At 33.5% G+C, this 20,103-nt stretch overlaps 1 long non-coding RNA gene across 1 annotated transcript; it reads left to right on the top strand.

The window, feature by feature from the left end:
- Positions 1 to 39: 39 nt before the first annotated feature.
- Positions 40 to 11,427, top strand: LOC120309847. The gene is made up of 4 exons (XR_005557205.1): positions 40 to 3,539; positions 8,797 to 8,927; positions 10,613 to 10,793; positions 11,045 to 11,427. It is a non-coding gene; the product is annotated as an uncharacterized LOC120309847 (long non-coding RNA).
- Positions 11,428 to 20,103: the final 8,676 nt, after the last annotated feature.

Genomic DNA, 20,103 nt, shown 5'->3' with positions numbered 1-20,103 from the left:
GTGTCATGTTGTCTCTCTCAGAGCACTGGGATGTTACATAGCATTTCCTATTAATTCTTGCATGAATATTCACTGTAAAGAGTAGATATCCTGGAGGAAAGCAGGTATAGCATTATTGAAAATAATTTTTTGCGGACGTTTACCAGCAAATAGAATCAATGAATTTCTGAAGTGTTTGAGAACTATTTGATGATTCAATGAAGAATAGAATGACAACTTGTCTAGATTGCTCCTGAAATATATTCAGCTTATTAAATGGATGGTCAGATAATAAGCTTGACTTACAACTACACTTACAACTTTGCTAAAGAAAGAACAGCTTGGATTAACCTTTTCTCCATGCAAAGAACAATAATAAATCAAGCTAACTGGAAATACAATTTTATTAACTTAACTTCTTATTCAGATAGTTTTTGTTAAAGTTTGGGAGTTTTCATTGCTATTATTGGAACCATTTTTTTTATTTTATAGCAACTTTGTTATCAAACATAGCTTCTATTGTTATTTCAATCTCCTGAGAAAATTAATTTTATAGGTGATTTTCCTCCCTATAATCACTGAGGCCTGAGTCTTTCTAAATCAAGCAGAAGATGGAGAACATTCGTGCAGTAGATTGCTTCAGACATAGTGTATTCCTGAAAGGATTGTCCATCTCTGAACCAAAGTTATAGTTGCTGTACATCCAATAGTTGGCTGTTCTACCTTTTGAAATAAAATAGAATCTATACTGATTATAAGATTCTTTTCTGGTTATATGGAAAGAGATCCATGGTCTCAACTTAGATCACTAAATTTTCCAAAGCACAATTTTTTATGATATCAATTCTTCTCTTTCGTTTCTTTTTAAAGCATCATGGATTGCTAAAAGTTTTGATTTCAGAAATTAAAGCCTTTTCTCCAGAATTCTGACGATCTGCTCCCAAAATGGGCAGAAATTTTATTGTGAAATGAATTTAAAACTATTTCTTCTGAATGGACAGAAGAGATATCCATCTTCACAGGCAATTTCTCTTTAGCTGCCTGGATTTTCTTGTAATAAATACTTATTTTCTTCATAAATATTATGACTACATTATTGGAAAAACTGCTGGATCACACCCACATCTTTAACCTAGTATCTTGGTTTCTATAGTAGTCAAAAAAATGCTATGGAAAGCCTGTAGAACATCCCCTCTGATCACTGCTGTGTTTCAGTCACTGGTCAGAAAAAATACAGTCTCTGATTCTGGAAATGGCTACTAATAGCTATGTCTATATATGCCTTGAATTCCTGTCATCCATGAACGTATCATATTCTCTTAAAGCCTTCAAGATTAGTAATCATCATTCAGGTAAATGAAATTTAAAGATAAGTAACATTAGTTTTTTAATTACACAATGCTTCTTTTAATTGGACCAGTGATACAAGTGTTTTTATTCTGAAGCTTTCTACGTTTCAGGTTCTTAACGTTTTTATGTTGGAATCATGTATCTGCCGGCCTGAGAGTGGATGCTAATTTTATTCCTTCCAAATTGTATTGGTTTTTTTTAGAAGACAAAAATGATCAAGAAGACCAAGTAAAGAAAAGGCAGAACTGTAGTTGCAGCACAGATGGAAAAAATAAACACTTTCCTATACTGTTTTTCCATTGTCTGCTTTTCATCAAAAATTTCCAACGTTGAATTTTTCTTTCGGAGTTTATTCTTCCAAATGAATGTATTCTTATCAAAAAGATAATTGTTTTTCATGGAGTAAATAACTAAGTTACCAACATAAACACCCATCTCCAAAGTACATTATAGAACAAATGTTATTGTTATGAAATAGCACAGCTATTTCAGTTGATTCTTCAGAAACCAGAATGGTAATTGCCTATTGAATTGTACATAAGAAGAAAAATAAATAAATGGACAGTACAGTCATTCCACCCTAAAGTGCCAGGATTTTAACTACCATCTGAGAATTAAGTATTGTGATATTCTATACTGCTGCTACCTGTAGTAAACATATCCTGTTTCTCTTAGACAACTGCCAAATTTCAGATACTGAGAGCAAAAAGAACATAATCTGGTGGTATGAGTACAGGATGGGAAGAATCAGCCTTTGGATCTGAAGCAGAAACCAACAAATAACCAGTGCAAATTAATCAATTTGCTGGGCCAGCAACTTTTTCCTCAGCCTTTCCAGACAATTGTCAATAGCAGCTTGTTAAAGAAATGGAATATGGAAGTTCGTAGAACATAAGCATACAGTTCCAGAAAACAATGTTCCTAAAGTCTCAGCCGCTAAAAAGTGTTCATGCTTCTTGCAGTTAGAAGTGGCTTCAGATCAAGCAGTGCCTAAGAGCTGCAGTCTACATTCCAAATAATGGCACTATCTATTTCTAAATCAGGCAGCCTATCAAACAGCAATATTTCTATACAAATTATAAAAATGGTACTTTAAATTAATTTGAACCAAGAGTTGTATTAAATAAAATGTATTAAACAATGACTGAGGTATTGGGTTATAATTCTACTATTAGTCCTAAACCCTAATTTAACTAGGAAACAAGTACATGTCCTTGGTTGGATGAGGAACCCTGCACATACATGTGCCCCCTTGCTGCATTGGTTTTCCATCCAAATACCAGAGTTCGGTGGACAAAAAAGGTGAAATATGCCATCATTTGTTCAGAAGGAAAAGCAAAATTTGGATCTAATCTCTAAATAGCTGATGAGTGAAATTTCATCTTTTTGAAAACGTGGGTCGCTTGTGGTATCCTGCCTGATTGATATGTACTCTGCTGGGTCAGACTCTGAAGTTCACGTGTCACATATTTTTGATAACTAAAAATGTGAGATTTCCATTAATAAATGCTTTCTGTCGTTTCTAGTGGTTTTAACTGTTTTTTTCAATCAGTTCTTGTATTCAGTAATACGTGCTTTTTGTGATTAAGTTCTTTTCTGATTTTAAAAATACATATTGAGGGCTGAACTAAATGCAGAAACCCATGCTAATAAAAAAAAGATGCAATTTTAGAATACTTTTTTAAACATTTGTGGAAGAGTCCCTAAAAATAAAACTCAAACAATTGTCAAAGATATTCATGCTTATATAGTGGGCTTCTGAACTCTTCATCCCACACTGTTCCCATATAGAAAGATGACCTGTGAAGATACTATTATAAAATACTATGTGGAAATCCCTGATACACATATATGAATTCTGATCACGCAACACATGCAACACTGAGAAATATATCATACCTTATTATTGTGAGATACTTCCCATTGTGAAATTATTGTAAGATACACTCTTATTGTGAGAAACACTCTTGTACTGGATGCAGAGTGACTATGAATATTTTTCATATTGCAGCGTTTTACAATTTCAAATCAAGTTTACAGTTCAGATTGAGTATCTTAAGAAAATGTTTGCAGTATAATTCTGTTGCAGGATAAAATATGTTATATGCTTTCTGTATCTCTCTCTAATCCTTCGAGCTTCTCTCTGTATATGATTTAGGGTTACATTCCGAAAAGCAAATGGGAGATGGATACTTCTGAAGCAAAATTAGGTGGGTATTTAATTTATTTTATTAACAAAAAATCATATTCACGCAATATGGTCTGATCACATGCTTGAGAAAAATATACTGAATTTGATATTTTTGATGATACAGCTGCCTCAAGGCAGTGTAATATCCTTTTATCTCTGCAGCTGCAATGCTATAATAATCAGATTTTTAAAATTTAGTTACGAGAATACTTTTGTGATGCAGTTTCTTATATATTAATATTCAAATAAATGAGTGGTGAGTAAAAGGGATTATTTGTAGTGGCTTAGTATTTCCTACAGAGCTGACCAACTTTATGTATGCCATTCTTTAGACCATTATATCTGTATGTTAAACTCTGATTAGACTAACATTATTGTTCAACATTATGCCTTGGTTTGGCATTATTGGAGTTAGCACATATGGGTATCGTTTCAAAGCATAATTAATATTTTATAACATTGTTATGTGTGAGTACATTCTGTATCTTAATGGAGCTCCAGTGCTTCTCAGAGAAAAGAAGCAGAAAGATGAGATTTTCATTATTTTTTAATTTTTTTCATTTAAGCCATTTGCTATGTTCTTTTCTTGGAAGCCATTGCTTTAAAACTATTATTTGACCAGTGTAAGTATGTTCTTTTGTATTTTAAAAGTACTATCTTAAATAGTTACAACCATTGAATTATAGCATTTGAAGAGTAGAAAATTTTTAGTAGAAATAATAATATATCAGATTAAAAAGGAAGATAGTTTGAACACAGAAATGTATCTTTATCAGCACTTTGTGTTCTGGTATATCCATGGCAAGAATAAAATAATAATAATGTGGCTGTCCCAGTTTGATGCTTTTAAATGTGTCTGGACCACAGCTGGTCATAATGATGAACAATGTCATATGAAAAGACATCAAGGAATTTTTGATATACTTCAGTTTCTATAACATATTGAGTTAACTCAACGGTAAATGTATCTTAATAGTCCTGGAGGTTTTATAGGACAATATATCAATAAGTATTCCCTTTCAAGTGCTTTGATTTTCAGAGGATAATAACATTCAAGGCAAATACAGCATTAGGAAGGATTCATTAAATGCTCGCTTTTAATATAGATCTGTTTGTTTAATGTTTTTACACACTTTTTCACTATAGGGAACAACTTGAAGAAATCTGAAGGATTGGTATAAGATTATACATATATAAGGTTTTTTTTTTACAGATCTGTTCTTTTAGTGAACAATTAAAATGTCAAAAAGAACTCCACCATCATGCCTTTCTAATATATGACTTGTGCTCAGCAAGAAGGCCAAAATAGAATGCTGAGCAATTGAAAAAGATTTGATTAAAGCAAGTATGTGCATTCACTGAATATAGAATTTGCTATGAAGCCAATGGCTTAATATCATGATTTTGTATCTTTTATACCATATAAATTAATAATTTGATTAATTCATCAGACTATAGAAAAGTATACACATTTTGCCACAATTAAGGATTTGTTCAATATTTAACATATTGTTGATTTAATTTTCTATATCTATGTATACCATCTTAAATTCTTTGCATGTTTATTCAGATCATTCTATCCCCCCCAAAAAAATCCTGGAGGCTACATTATCTTCCTGTTGCATGACTTAATTTCCTAGTAATGCCATTATCTGTAAGTTTTTCCTTCTTAGATAAATTCAATATTTTAAGCAAAGGAGGCAAAGGGCCCGGTGGCATTGTATAAGATATAAAAATGAGAAACCTTAACAATAAAATACATTAAAATAGTCACAAGCAAAGAATTAGTAATATGGCTTTCTACCATATTATGGAAACATTCCTTGCTAGCTCTGTGGTGTATGCTACATATGGTGAATCTCTGAGCGTTCGTGCATCTTAAGAGTTTACTTCATGCATTCATGTGACACGGTTTATTTTCATGGATTGTTCTAAATGGACATATAATCTCATAAGAACTGATGTCACTTTTTGCAATAATATTTTTAAAATAAAAAGTCCTGAAATGATTTAAAATATTTCTATTTCACTTCACGTTGTGTTTGTGATAGCTTTACCATATAATCAAAATGAACAATAAATAGTTCAATAACAAAATAAAACTATGGAAAAAATAAAACCATTTTAACCTGTAGGAGCTTTAGTGAAAACAAGCAGTAAAAAACTCCCAACAAAAGCTGTAGCAAAGAAGGCTACCTATGATTGCAATCCATCTCACCAGGGTGTATGAATGGAGCTATTAAACGATCTAAAATCCTTGTCCTGAGCTTGCCTATTTATTTATTTATAATTGGAAGCTATTGAATATAATAAAGTTATTTAAACAATGCAAAGATGATTGTTACAGTAGATTACATTTTTGATGCTGCACTCTGAATTAATTTAAATTACTCAATAGGATCTTAATGTAGCCCCAAATAAACCTAATCATTTTAGTCCAGTGTCTGTATTGCTATGGTGTGGAGACCTCCCAAGACGGCTACCTTTGGTGTATCAGCTGATGTTGATTTAAAGAAATGAGCTATGAAAAGTATATAGCTTATTTATAACAGTTTGTAATAACACACACATGCAGGGGATCTGATCAATTAAAAGTTATTAAACTACTCAGACCATCCTTTTATATTTTGGCAACCAATGTGCTGCAGTCTTAGCTGACTGTATTGAGTTTGATGTTGGATGGCACATAACTAAAATATGTAAACCATAAATAAGAAAAACTACAGTTACTAGGTAACAATGAGAATGAACTATGCCTTCACTTTTGATATAATCTGACAGTTGTTACATACTTGTTAACTTCTGCTTACTGATTTTCTTCCAGCTTATCAAATCTAAACACCTGGTTCAGAACATCTGCAGTCTTTCTAAATTTAATGAAAAGACAGCAGAAAGGTTTTGGGTGAGGGTTTTCTTTGTGTTATGGCAGGAGTGTCAAACTACTGGCCCACGGGCCAGATGCGTCATGTCGAAACTGCGCTCACCCCATTGCCGGCAATGGAAAAAAAGTCATGATACATCGCGACATGTCATGTGACGTGAGTTTGACACCCCTGTTTTACGGTATACTAATAAGCATTTACTGTAGATTTCCTGTTGACATTAGTAATGTTAAGTAGATTTTAAATACTATCAGGCAAATGAAATTTTGTAGAAATCTAAAGCATGTACAATATGGAGTGGAGCAAAGCAGCAATCCTCCAACACAATCTTTTGCAACCAATTGGTCATATTGAATTGTAGACACAGAAACCTCCAGTTTCCATTGGAGATGGAGAATGTAAACATGTACTCTGGTCAGTATTATTAAAAACTGATGAAAGGTACAAAAACACTCCCACATCTTCTTAGTTATATAACTTGACCACAGTCAGATAATACAGTGATAATGTTCATTTTCCAAAGTTCTTCTGAAATTCAAATGCTGTTGCTCCCAATGCTAACAAAATCGATAAAATGTCACTAAGTATTGGCTTCCTCATTCTAAAAACATATTTCAGATGTTATTTGTTTCAAATATTACCTGTAACATAATACAGCATGTTATATTAGTGTCTCCTCCTATATATTTCCAACTTTTTGCTTATAAAGGAATAATATGTGAATTAAAATGTCTAGTGCTGCTGTTAATTCTTTGGATCACTTACCTCATAATTCCTTTCATGCATCAATCTTGCCATTATTGCAGTAGTAAATCAAACTTGATGGAAATAGACACAATTCTACTCATATAATTTGGTGTCTTAGAACTTTGTTCCTTAGAATTTCTTTGTTTTCTAGCTGAATATTGCATAAACTATTTTTGTATCCATTGAACACAAGAATTATCTTTCCATGTTGACTAGATGTGCCTATTAATAATTTGTGGTTGCAGCAGTAAAAAGCAAGGCTTTTATATCCTTTTATACTCGCCTTCCCATTCAACTTTTCCTTCCTGAATCTGTTCTTAAAGGCAAGAAGAATTAGCAAATAGAACCACACACAATATACACATATCTAATTAATAATATTTTTGGCTTGTGTGCAGGATTATTTGGATTGTGATCTGAGTTTGTGGCAGTTTCTGTACAGTTATAATATAAATCACATATAACCTGAAATGTACATCACTATATTTCTTCATGGTTTTTACACATTATTTCATGCTGCTCATAATCTATCTCTTAAATGAAATTGGTTTTTGTAAGACAATTTGTGAATAATGTTTAATAGATTTCAATACATTTTACTATGACAGAGAAACTAAAGACTTAAACCAGATTATTTTTTTCTGTTAACAGCTAAATTAAACACAGGCAGAAAATGTTTAATTGGCTGTTAAAAAAAATCTTACACTATGTTTAATAGCCCACTTATTGCAATTTTGCAAATAACAAAAATAACAAAAACATATACATTATGAGAGAGATAATTCTGATATAGAGAAATGTAATACGGTAATTTTCACATCAGTGCCACTTTTCTGCCTGTTTTGTTAAGAAATAAGTATGTAAGTGATTTAAAACTCCATTCAGAAAATAGCATAATATGGAATTTGCTATTTGTAATAGTCTATGATAATCATTTAAAAGTTAAAATGTTCCATTTTGCATTTAAATACAGGTGTATTTATAATAATAAATGTAAATGAGAAAAACAGTTGTTTTTGTGTAAGAAAAACACCAGTTTTACTTATATGTGCTTGCATGTAGCCTGTAGAAATGGCTTCTTAGTAATAAGATTGAAAGATACTGTTTAGAAAAATGTGTTGATCCATACCAAATAATTATTACAACCACATATTTCAACTTTATATCAGCTACTGAAACAAAGGCAAAAAAACTCTGATCTGCTTTTGGATTTAATTCCTCCTTAGCTGGTATTCTGCATTACATTCAAGTTCTTTGTCTGGTGATTGTTCTGAAATAATGTTTCATTATTTATGGAACATCTCATGTATCTTCCATAGTTTTGGCTTAAAATATAGAATGGAACTTCTGAACTGGTCATCAGAAGTGGTTGAAGTGTCACCATTGTACATGGATTCTGTTAGCTATTTGAGGCAAGAAGTAGCTTCTCTTACACATATGCATGTTCATATTTTTGCACACAAAAGACTGAATTTCCAAAGGGTAGGATTCGGGTGCTCCATTTTGAATTTATGCCACTCACAAAGACATCCACTAATTGGCTTTCACCACTATATATTGTAAAAGATCTGTTTAAGAAAATCTCCATGTATTGTGTTTACGTATACAAAATTTTATTTAACCATAAGGCTATGTGTTTGTTCTCAGACAAATTGGATGGGTTGCGAACTGGTACTAAGAGGAAACGTGACTGGGAAGCAATTGCCAGCAGAATGGAAGATTACCTTCAGCTTCCAGATGATTATGATAGTCGTGCTTCTGAACCTGGGAAAAAAAGGGTAATAAATATCATTTTTGTTTAACATACCCCAGCTGCACTGAGCTTCAGGAAAGCTCTTAAAACCTGTCCATTCTGATAGGATAAATAGTTATATGAGGCTATTCCCTCTTGCAATGGTGATATGTTTGTTAATGGGATGCTATTGCTAAAAAGTATATTAGCTAGATTGTGTTAGTATATGGTTCTTTTCTATCTGGAGAGAACAACCTTTCAGTATACTTAACATTGTTATGTTAGGTGGAGTCATGTTACATATGGATGGAGTTGGTGAGACATTTTTTTTTTTCAGCATTGAACTGCCTATTGGAAATTTTACAGTTTTATGTGTTTGTTATCTCAAAATGGCAATAACCATTCAGTAGTTATGGTTAGTGGGGACTCCAAGAGCTGTGAAAGTGACTGTGGGCTGACCACTTTAGACCAACACAACTTTATTTTTCAGTAGAATACATATTCCTCTGCCATCCAAACTAGTCAACTAAATGCAACTGGATCAAGACAAGGGAGCATTGTGTTGTTTTCTCAGCAATTGAGAGTGGTCTGATTACTTTGTCAATATCTCCTTCTTGAAATCGTTTTTCACCTTTTTATCAAAGGGTATGCAAAAATTGCTTAGATTGCAATAAAAGAAATCTTTATGAGGTTTTCCTGCTTTTGACTGTCCATCCCACCAACAAATTTTGTAGCTTGCAAAGTCAGTGGAACAGTGGAACAAGATTCACTGACATATCTTTTTCCCCTCATTACTTCAATGTTTTGTTTCAGAGTTTCATTGTAATCTAATTAGTATAGTTTTTACAAATAAATAATATGGATGAAAGAAAGTTGAACTTGTATCCCAAGTGCTTAGAATAAACTTTGAAATCAGACTAGTTATGATATATTGATGATATATGGTCATGATATGATAATGGTAATATATATCTAGAATGAAGCTGAATATAACAACATTTAACTTCAGCAACCAAAGAAGACAGTATCCAAACTCCAGTGGTAAAAAATTAGCAACATTCCTATATATTCAGAAAACAGATGCATATTTAGTGCTTCTGAAGAAGGTACCAGTATCCTCGGAACTTGTTAGAGCAGTGTTTCCCAAACTTGACAATTTTAAGGCATGAGGACTTCAACTCCCAGAATTCCACAGCCAGCAACGCTGGCTGTGGAATTCTGGGAGTTGAAGTCCACATGCCTTAAAATTGTCAAGTTTGGGAAACACTGTGTTAGAGGAATTCTAAAGGTGTGTGGAACAGTCACACCAAATTCTAAGGGAATAAATAGCTCCTTGTCCAATAAGAAACTGGATTTAAAATATAAGTTAGCAAGCTCTGAAAAATAAAAATGAAACTCTTTGAAAAAAATCAGTTTTTCATCCATTTTTCCAAGTAGGAAGGTTTGTGAAAGAGGGCAAGATTAAAAAGAATATTCTTATCCTTTTTCTCTTTATAAGTATCATCTTCATCCAAATGCTTGATTTTTAAAATCACAAAATTAAAACATGGGTAAGACTTAAATTTTGTTCACCTCTAAATACATTAGGAAGCTCAAGTGAAGTGATAGCTAATCACTTTTCTTAATCGTCTAAAATTTCTGCAGGGGGTAAAATTGTATCAGGGATTTATGCATGCTACTTCTCTTTCCTAAAAATTACTGTTACCCAAGCAGTGTATCTTTTTCTTACAGGTAAGGTGGGCAGACCTTGAAGAAAAGAAGGATGCAGACAGAAAGAGGGCCATTGGTTTTGTTGTGGGACAAACAGACTGGGAGAAAATCACAGATGAAAGTGGTCATTTTGCTGAGAAAGCCCTCAATCGCACCAAATACATCTGAATCAGTTGGCACATGGAAGATGTCTTCCTTTAAGGTTAGAGCTGAACTTTCTATGTCTTCATATGTAGTTGAGAATGAGCTAAAGAGCACGTAGGAGATAGATCTGGGTGTTATTTTAATCATTTGGTTAAAGTCAGTTGTCTAATCTCGAACTATATGCAGTTTGGAGGAACAAGAATAGCACAGTTCAAAAATTGGGGAAATCCTGGTTTACTCTCAGCTGTGATTACTTTTCCCAGGCCTATATACTGGCTCATCATCTAATCTTTTTGTTTTTCTCTACAGGCTGTTTGCTTTGGTGAGAGATGTACACAAGGTGGTATGGAACATGTCATTGCCCATCTAGAGAGCTTTGTGATTCTTTCCTTTTGAATTTTTTATTTCATTGTGTTCCTTGCCTATTAACTGGCGATATCCAGGATCCCCAAGTTATATAAAATCCTCTTGCATCTCAATGTGAAAAACATTTATGTTAAATCGGTAGTCTTAGCTTTTATGTGTACAGTAGAATTGCAAGACAGTACTGAAGCCATTTCCTCTGCTGTACCCTGATAGAATGTCAGCATTACTTTGTATTGTTGCTTTGTGCTATTGTCATTTTATACTGTACAAACTTGGTAGTTTATTGTACTAGGAAACAGAACAATAAACTTTCATTATAAACCTAATAATGTGATTGACCATATATTTACGTTGGCTATTATCTCTGGATTTGATTTTTAAAACAAGAACTTCTCTAAATAGCGTGTTGGAGATTGGCAAGGAGAAGATAAGTAAATGAAATGAGGATGGGCCCAAAATGTTTCTGGTCATTAAAGTGCCCTATTTCCTTATACACAAATCAAAGCATTTTTATTCTCCACACAGCTTTATTCTTTACACACTCATCATTGCATTGGTTTAGAGCAGTGGTTCTCAACCTGTGGGTCAGGACCCCATTTGGGGTCGAACGACCATTTCACGGGGGTCGCCAAACAATGCAGTCTGCCATTTTTTTCCCCTTTTCCTTAGCTGTGCTACTCCCTTTTATTCTATTGGCTTTTGAAAGCCAATAGAATAGACTCTCTTGAATAGAGTCTAATTCTATTGGCTTTCAAAAGCCAATAGGAATTGTCCAGGCTTCTCTGCCCTGCTAAGCCCACCAAAAGTCCCATTCTGCAAACAGTGCTGCACCAGTTGAGTAGTCCTCGACTTACGACCGGTTGAGTAGTCCTCGACTTACGACTGGTTGAGTAGTCCTCGACTTACGACCGGTTGAGTAGTCCTCGACTTATGACCTGTTGGGGGTCACGGCATTAAAAAGGTTGAGAACCACTGGTTTAAAGCCATCTCAGCTGTCACAAAAACGAGAACTTTAATTCATATTTGAGTGAAAATAATCTGTCGCCAAATAATTTGATTAAGCAACTTTCGGAATGGTATATATCCTACAGGATGGGTTGATATATTGCTTTTTATTCTTTGCCGATGTTTTTGTTTTGAATTGTAGGTGTAGCATTGTATGTTTTATGGTTTCAATTGTGCATCACCAAGTGTGTGACAAGAGGAGTATCCATTTAAATTGAAATAAATAAGATATGCATCTTATTTATTTCCCATGCTTATTAATTAACAAATGCAATTAACTTTTTTGTCCTAGTTTCTCTTCATAGGCATGTTATTATTGATGTGTTTTTCCTCTGTTCTTCTTTAGTACTTAAGGAATAGCTGCTCCTAAAATGCATTTATTTACATGACTTTATCCAGTTTAATTAAATATGTATAATTAGAAGCTATTGATATATCTGAATATATAGAATGTTAGGAGACTGCAAAAACATTCATTTGCATAATTTATCTTTATGCCACACAGTAACTTTTAATATTGGTAAGTTATTGTTGAATCTTCATCTCACAGCAATTATGAACACATTAAACATTTTTTATGATTGCCTTGCAATATTAGAATTACACTCTATTTGGTGCTAAATAAAACCCATTAGTGGATGAAATAGCAACTGGCTCCAAATATATTTTTAAAAAATCACTTGTTCAATCCAAATGTTTTGTGCACTTATTTTTAATATGATCATGCTTCTCACATCTATAAAATTCTGCTCTTGAAAAATTCTACTGTTTTTCATCCTGGGGAAAATACTGTTTAGTTTCTCGAATTTAATTAAACAGGCAAATGTGAAATGAAAAAAAGTTTGACATAACATACTTGGTGATGTTTTCAGAAATTGTAAAATTCCAAAATTTTCATAATGTCGATTTACTTAAAAATTTTCAACTCTAGATCCTTAATTTTTTTTTCTCTGCCCCTTGCAGAGTTAGCAAAGTCAGAAGCAACTCAGAATGCACTGAAAATTGATAAAGTTCATTAACATTCAGGCTCAAATAAAGAAAGTGGATTGTATACTGTTTTGGCTTGTTTTACTGATGTTTTTATGAGTGTTATAGTATTCAGTTAGCAGGAATGGACAGGTGTGCATAATTATTTTCCACGCAGCTGGTATTCAGTATATGGGCTTTTTAAAATATCTCAAAGTTTATAAGTGATGATGATGTTATCCATTTAGTTGTGACCGACTCTTGGTGATTTTTTGGGCCAAGTCTCTCCATATCTTTTGATCTTGCGCTATTTCTTTGAGTTGTTCTATGCTCTGGCTAGTGTCAGCTTTGTTCCCTTTTAACATTAACTTTTCCAAACGTAATTGCTTTCTCCAGTGAATTCCTCTGCATGACATGGCCAAAATAAGTGAGACGCAGTTTTGTGATTTTGCTGTCCAGTGATAGGTCTGGTGTTATGGGCTCCAGTACTTGTTTCTTAGTCACTTTTACTGCCCAAGGAATATGCTCTGCAGAAGCCTTCTCCAGCATCACAGCTCAAATGAGTCAATTTTCTTCCTGTCTTGGTTTTTTAAAGTCCAACCTTCACAACCATATATTATCTACTCTGTTGCTACGAACAACACAACTTCATTGCATGATAACAGTCAAATAGCTCCTAATCATCAAAACTTTGCTTTTCTATGCACCTCATCATTTTACTGTAGAATTTAACTTTTCTAATCACATTTTTCAAAATAAGGATGGTAGTTTTTATTCCTTTACACAGGACATTCAATTATTATATTTCTAACAATTATGAACAATTTACTTAATTAAAACTGGTGTAAATGTTATAAAAACAATTTTTAATAAATAATAACAAAATTAACGATCAAAAAGCTTTGCTGCCGTAATATCCTGTTTTAACTGTGTTATAATTTAAGGAGAATATCATTTCTTTTTCAAAAATTCTCTTGCTTAACAGACTGATGAACAGACATGTATATGAATACACATGTATAAACTTTATTTCAATTACTTTGCCATCAAATGGAAATTAAAAATGAGTAATTTTTGTGCTGAATAATAATCACATAAAAGCACTACATTGGATATTCATATCATTTCAAACTACACTTTTTAATATATGCACATTTCTCATTCATTTTGGTGCTACTACAGATGTATATGTGAAACAGCCCAAAACTAAAAACATAACCTCAGTTTTTTATATTTGTGAAGCATCTTTCCAAATCTATTTAATTTTTTACTTGTATTTTCTGTTTGTGTTGAGTACATTTATGTTAAACTGGAATGTATTTGGAAGCTAAGAATTATGAAAAATGCACTATATCTCTTTTCTATATCTATTATAATATTTTCCTTTTTATACCAATACATGCAAAGTGTGTAAAGTAAGAAAAATAATTAAAAATCCATTAGGGACAAAGGAGAAAAGGAATAGCATTTAACTTTCACTACCTACAACAGTAACTATGCAATGCACATTATGAAAAATATGTTCCAACGTATTATGGAAAAAAATTATCCCTTGGTCTTTAAATCTGTATCCTTTCCCAATAACCTGAACTATTAATTCTTGTTGCTTTGAATATTTCATATTCTTTTCAGTTAATCAAGTAATTTTTATCAGATTTAAATTATATATTTATGCTGCAGAAAAAAATAGGAGTTCTGTTATGGGTGCTAATTAGTACTACATAAATTACAGGTACAAGAATAATTTATACTATCTTTTTATTCTGATAACTGAAATACGGTAGCAATGTTTTAACTAATTAGGTTAGGGGAGAGGAATGGATCCAGTGCAAGCATTTTCCTATGTACAGAATTGGTTCTGTTTTAATGAAGTTGTGTATTAGACTCTTAGTGAAGCCTGAAGAGCCTGAAAAGTAACAGAACTGATCCAACAGTTCTTTGTACTATTCCACAAAATTGGACAAACATTTATCACTATTAAAATAGGAATAGCTTTAGATATGTAAAATTTTGCTGGACACTGGATGGTAAGTTCTCAATGTAACGATATGGAAATATAACCTGATAGTGATGGTTTTCCTTGGAAAGTTAATTTATTTACAAATATTTGTATGTCACAGCATATTTTCATGATTCTGGACTACTTAACAAAAAACAATAAAATATCTACAGCTGTTACTTGCTAACTACAGTGATCTCAATACTAGTCTAATGCTGGAAAGAGTGGTAAGTTCTAAAGAGGCTGAGAACCTTTTCTAGGAAACTGCTCATTCTTGTAGAAAAATGGGACCTTTAAAACTGGATACAGCAAATTACTAAGAGTTAAGAACAAACTGGGATTGTTCCACAGAAGTGAAGTGGAAAATAGGGAAGCGTTCATTGGGGGATGCTTAAGACATTTCTGGAGATTGAAAGAGAAGTAACTCAGGCAGCATTTAAAGAATGTTTACAACCTTTGGGATGTATGTTTTGGATCTACAGAGTGGAAAAACCTCAGGATTCCATCTGCAAGAAAGAAAAATATCTGTTTTTGTTGGACATCCTTTAAAAATCAGTAGCAAAAATAAATTGAATAATTGTTACAACAAACTCTGCTAGATTAAAGTAATTAATTAGTCCACAGATGAACTGCACAACAGTTCTGTCTTTAAATCAGAAGGTCTGCCTATATAAAGGAGCTAATTAGAGGAGCACCAAATGTGAATTAAATTATTTGAAACTCGGAGGCAAAAAAAACATTTGTACAGATGAAAGAAGTTGGAGATTAAAAAGAACTGGAGCTACTAATCAAGCCCTTTGTTGTGACAAAAATGTGTTATGTAATTAGATGGAGTTATTTTTTTCAACTGTACAAGCATAAAGCAAATTTTACAAGCATGAACATAGACATTTTGCACTTTGTCCAAGGGGTCTTCAAAGGCAACCCCATGAAGTGCATATTGTAGTAATTCAGTCATGTGATGATAAGGGCATGAATGACCATTGCCAGATCCTCCCACTTTAGATAGACCTGCAACTGGTCCCCGGCTAATTTTTGGCAGCAGTCTCAACAAGCTCCTCTGGCAGAAGCTGTGATTTTTGGAGGATCCAAAGTTGCAGATCTGCTTGAGGAGATATACCACCCTATCCTCAATTACAACTGGAATAAATAGAGAAATCTGAACAAATAGTAATTACATCTTCCTAACGTGAACAGCAGCCTCCATTCATCTAAGTCCTAACAACTCCAAACTCCCAATCAAGACTTCAACAGCATCTTAAACTGGGTGGAGATGTAAAACACACTGTTAATACCTCACTGATATCCAATGGTTTTATATGGATAGTGAAAAGCAAAGAGAATTTGGGGGCACCCCACAAGTAAATGCTTGAAATGCACACTCAGGAAGCAGGGCAATTAATCTTAACAGTGTCTCCAATTCCCAATCCTCATAGGGAGACCTGAAGAATATGATCAATGGTGTCAGATGCTACTGAGAAGTCTTGTAAGACAGAAGAAGCACCTGCCTCATTTTAGGTCACAAAGGACATCCATCAGACTAGAGCAAATACTGTTATTTCCATCCCAAGTTAAGTTGTGATCAGACTGAAAGCTGTTTGGTTAATCCTCTTCATCTGGGCACTGTACAAATGGATAGATTTTTCGCCACTTTATTTCCCAAAGGGAAATCAGGAGACCGTATGATAATTTCCCAACAGAGCTGGAGCCAGGGAAGTTGTTGAGAAAGAGCCATATCACTACTGCTTTCAAAGTGGCTGTCCTCACTCCCTACCTTCTGGACTCAGCTACTCAGCTTCCTCTCCACTACCACTACCATCACCTGAAGGAGCCAGGAGGAACATGGATTTAACTTGCAAGAGGCAAAGGTCACCTAATTAGAGTCTACAACTGAAAGGCAGTTTGTTTATATCAAATTTTGGCAGTTCCCAAACAGCAATTAAATAATGTAATAATAAAACAATATAATTATAAATATATTAAAACCATAAACATTAAAAACATTGTACCAAAGTTGAACTTCTGACCTACAGTTCTTTGTAATAACTTTTCATCCAGCTCGCCCTATTCAAGAGGAAAAGCCAAGTGTTCAGTGCTTTTTGGAGGGTAGAGGCCTGCTGAGCCTCAGGGGAGAGCAGGGACTGCTACAGAAAAGGTTCCATATAAGAGTGCAGGACATTCCTCAGGCAGCACTTCAGACTCCACAAAGAGATAAAAACTATGGTAAAGAAAAGCACCCTTTATCAGCAAAATGTTGTCACCACTCACAACAGCTGGAAGCAGTTTTTTCTGATCATCTTTCCGCAACAGGAATTGCGCACCAATAAACAGCATCTCTGGATGGCAACAGATTGATTCAATAACAGCAGAGAAAAAGAAAAAATTGCTGCTTTTATCACCATTGTGTAGGTTCATACATGAGCTCATAGCTGTGCTTGATCAGTATTTGTTTATCTTCCTCCACAAGTAATCCAAATGTTACTGTGATTTCATCTCTCGGGTGCTCAGTGAATCAAGACATTATCTGATCAATAGAAGATTGGTCAGCAGAGGACTTCCGGTTTTGCGCCCGTAGCATATGGCTGTATGAGAGCAGACCTCTGCTCCCCACAGCTAGTTTCGTCCTGCCAGGGGACCCTAGATAGGTCCAAAGAGGTGACCATGAAGGAGGGGTGCCCCGTTGATCATGAAGTGACAGTAATCGCTTCGTTTGAGCCAGGGAAGCCCTCTGAACCCGACAGGAGAAAGGTTAGCGTGAGATCAGCAGATCAGCGTCTAGCCCAAGCTATTTGCAGCCAAAGTCCCAGAGCACGAACCTGAACATTGGTGAACAGCATGCTTGGAACTGATTTTCTTTCTTCTATCTACTAATTGAATCCTTGAAAAAGATCCCCAAAGCAAGGAAACCTTTGGAAGCGAAGGGAGGGGACTATATCCCCATTCCCTTATAGACGGAAGCGGCAAATTAATATTGAGGAAAGAGATATACTAAAAATTGGTTTAAAATACTACAGTCTGGGCAAATCTAGGAACTAAGAAACTGTCAAGATTATACCCTAAAGAGTTTTTGATGGAATTATAAAAATATACAACAAAAATAACTTTTTGATTGAAAAACAACTGAAAAAAGAAATAACTGCTGACAACTAGTGGAGAATCAAAGCATAGAACATTAACAATAAGGACTCAGAAATTGGCAGAATGTCTAGAAATAAAGAAAAAGCTGTTTCTTTGAATTGCAAATAACCTTGAAGACAGCTGGGAACAAAGGAAGAACCAGCTATAAGATTAAAAAGTGTCTGAAAGGGGAAAAAAAGCACTTGGACTGTTGCTTAAATCTAAGAACTGTTTATGGAAAAGAAAAACCTTGGCTTTCTGCTACTCTTTTAGAGGAGAATTTACAGGAAGGATTTAAAGTGGCTTAACACACTGAGCTGTAATTTTGACTGACTGATAAATTGACTTTTGAATTAAAACATTAATGAAAGATTAATTGAAGGGGGGAGACAACATGGACATCACATACGTATCAAAAAATGACAAAATGCTACATTCAATATTTTCTCCTGAAGGACTTAGCCTGGAAAAACAAGAGTCTCCAGAAGTAATACTTCAAGGCAAGATAAATACTTTACAGGAGGAAATATAGGAAGTGTTAGGACAAATACAAATGACAATAGACTCAAACCATGAGGAAATTCAAAACAACTTTGATGATTTAAATAAGCATATTTCCAATCTAAATCTACAATTAAAAAACACCCAGGAAATAACAATGAATGAACAAATAAATCAGATAACAGACTAAAAATTAGAAGAATATGATCAAACTGATGAAATAACAAATGAAAAGAATTACAATTTAACACAAATAGGAAAAAAACTACAAGGTTCTAATACAAGAAAAATGGAATAGACTATAGAATTACCAGGAGAACCATCAAAGTTTGGGAGACAGAAATTATTTATCTTACTTACTTCATCTTTTGTATTCCCAACAAGATTTGTAAAAACACAGGAACCGCCGGGTAAGCGGATTACATCAACTTGGAAAACTACTCGGCAAAAAAAGAAGTGCAGAGATAGATACAAGAGATTTGACTTGCCCTACCAGATGGACTATTATGTGAACAAATATTTGTTTGAATATGGCTAAAAGAATAGACAACTTTGAACATAAAAGGGCCCTATAACAAGAGAGACAAGAGATTTAAGTGATATAGTATGTTCCATAATATATGAAATGTAAAAATAGTAGGTTGATGTAACTTTTATTAATATAAGTGAATTATAAACTGATTAAAAAGGATGTTATATCTAGAGACTATAAGATAGATAAAAAGTATAGTATTTTTATAATGCATGACATAAAATATTGGGATGATATACTTAAACGGGAAAATTGGGACAGATAATCATCTGAAGAAACTATGACTGATAAGAATTGGGTTGAATATAAAGGAAATAAAGCATAAACAAAAATTACAAAAATAGGATGCATGCTGAACTAATGAGATGATGATTATAAGAATAATATGTTGAAGAAAATGTCATACATAGAGATTATTACTATTTGTATCAATATAAAAAATGCCTATATCTAATCATTTATATATTGAAAATATTAAGAATTATATTTTGGTTAAGGTTGAAGAAGGAGAATATAAATGGGAGGAGAGAAGATCAAAGAAATATATCATTAATTAATATATTAACTATGGAATTATCAAAATTAATCATTATTGATTGTTAATTAATTATTATTGTCCTTTTTTCTTGTTAAAATATAAACCAAGAACACGCTGTATACCAGGCACTGGAGATTGTTATAGTTAAAAACCAATAAAATATTTATTAAAAAAAAAGATTGGTCAGCAATAATAATGTAAAATGTGTCTATTACCAGTGCTCAACAGAACTGCATGTCACATCACTACGAAAATTCCCAAGTGTTCTATAGGATTCATCTCACTTCACTGGGCACCAGGAAGTGCCATTTTAATGGGTCGCGCCACTCTGCAAAAATAGTGGA

The sequence above is a fragment of the Crotalus tigris genome, unplaced genomic scaffold (assembly GCF_016545835.1).
Source record: "Crotalus tigris isolate CLP2741 ecotype Arizona unplaced genomic scaffold, ASM1654583v1 scf7180000018080.108236, whole genome shotgun sequence".
Taxonomy (NCBI): Eukaryota; Metazoa; Chordata; class Lepidosauria; order Squamata; family Viperidae; genus Crotalus; species Crotalus tigris.
Note: the sequence above shows the minus strand (reverse complement) of the source record. Positions and strands in the feature narration are given on the sequence as shown.